This window comes from Egretta garzetta, unplaced genomic scaffold (assembly GCF_000687185.1).
Source record: "Egretta garzetta isolate BGI_Z169 unplaced genomic scaffold, ASM68718v1 scaffold469, whole genome shotgun sequence".
Lineage (NCBI taxonomy): Eukaryota > Metazoa > Chordata > Aves > Pelecaniformes > Ardeidae > Egretta > Egretta garzetta.
The window spans coordinates 18,151-19,811 of NW_009260806.1; positions in this window are offsets into that span (position 1 = coordinate 18,151).

Here is a 1,661-nt window from a genome sequence, read left to right on the forward strand (position 1 = left end):
CGAGCGCCGCCTCTCGCCGCTGCCTTCTTTAAGGTTTGGGGGTTTTTTGGTTTGGTTTTATTTAAACCCCTCTTCTCCTGTCTCACTGCCCGCAGTGGCTGCGTTTTCCACCTGCGACAGCCCTGTGGCCCCGGCAGCGCCGGACGATGCCAGCGCTGAGGTGGAGCCCGAGCGAAATCATTTTCAAATTGAATTTTTGAAATCTCGTTTCTCCGCCACACCCCCCCATCCCCACCCCACCCCCCTCTACTTTTTAAGCAGCCTGCGCGTACGGATGCACGCGTGTTATTTTCTTTCAGGCCCATCCAACTGGATCCCGGCAGAGGGAGGCTCCGGAGAAAGCCCGGCGAGGGCTTTGGAGGCATCTGGGACTCCCGAAGGGCTCTGGGGCAGACCTGGAAAAGCCCGGTTTGTTGGTGGGACGGAGGCTTCCCCGGCCAGCTACACCCCAGCCGCTGCTGTGAGCGGGGCGGGTGAACCCCGGGGGTTGTCGGTAATCGCAGAGGCGAAGCAACGCTGAGATGTTCCCCCGACTTGAGGGGGCAAAACAAAAAATAAATCTTGAATTGCAGGTCGGCTGTCGGGCTGCAGCAGCTGGAGGCCGTTGTTTGGGTGTATTTTTAATTCGGGATATCTGGCTAAACGCGATGGAAAGCTTCCCCGGCCTCACGCCGGTAAAGAGCTGAGCCTGGGGCGTTACCGCTCAGCAGCGCATTTTGGTTTTTATTGCCTTTGCTTGCTCCAAGCTCACCTCTGCAAAAGAAACGTTACTGGTTTAGTTCTGCTGCTACGGACATCAATCCAGGATCAAATTAAAACCCTACCTCTCTGCTTCTGAGATAATCTGATCCGGGCGGGTCGGGGTGGGTGTTTTTAATGCAATTCTTTCTCACCAGACTGATGATTTTAAAAACAACTGAAATCTCCTTCAAAAAACCCCAAACCAAACCTAAAACCAGTACTAAACAGCTTTCTTCCTGGACACGTGCCTAGCGTGAGGGCTGCGTCCTGGTTCGGCTCCCCGTCAAAACGCTCCCTGTAGCTCGGCCTTAGGTCTGGGGGAGCTGGGAGCGGGGTTTGGGAGGTGTCACTCCCCTTCCCTGCCGGAGCAGCCCGTATTTCCCTGGCTGGTAACCAAACCCCGATGGCCCCGCTGCCAAAAAGGCCGGGAATCCTGAAGGGGTTGGTGAAAAAAAATCAGGGGCGGGAGCTGCCTGTCCCCGGGCAGCGGGGGTGCTGCTCAATGGAGAGATGGGCTTTTTTCCACTTGCAAACTGGTAAATTTAAGCGTCGTGATGTTTTTTGCGCGCAGCTTTAAGGAGCAGAGGGCGCCGAGCGGCCGTCGGAGGCTTTTGCAGCTCCGGTTCCAGCTGGCGACGAAGCTCTTTGCCGCGTGCCACCGCGGCTTCGCGCCGCCCGCTGCCCTCTCCTCACCTCTCTCCCCTTTCTCTTTGCTTTAGATCAGCGGCGATGCTTCGATCTCTGCGCCCAGAAGAGGACTCTGCTACCAAAGTCATCGTTTCCAGCTAGAAGCACCCGAACCGACCAGCTGCCATGGAAACGGGCTGCACAGAGGAGCCTGCCCGGAGCAGGTCGCAGTCGGTGGTCTGCGGGCGGCCGGAGGGAAGTGACGCGCGGCGGGAGGAGACCGGGGAGCGGCC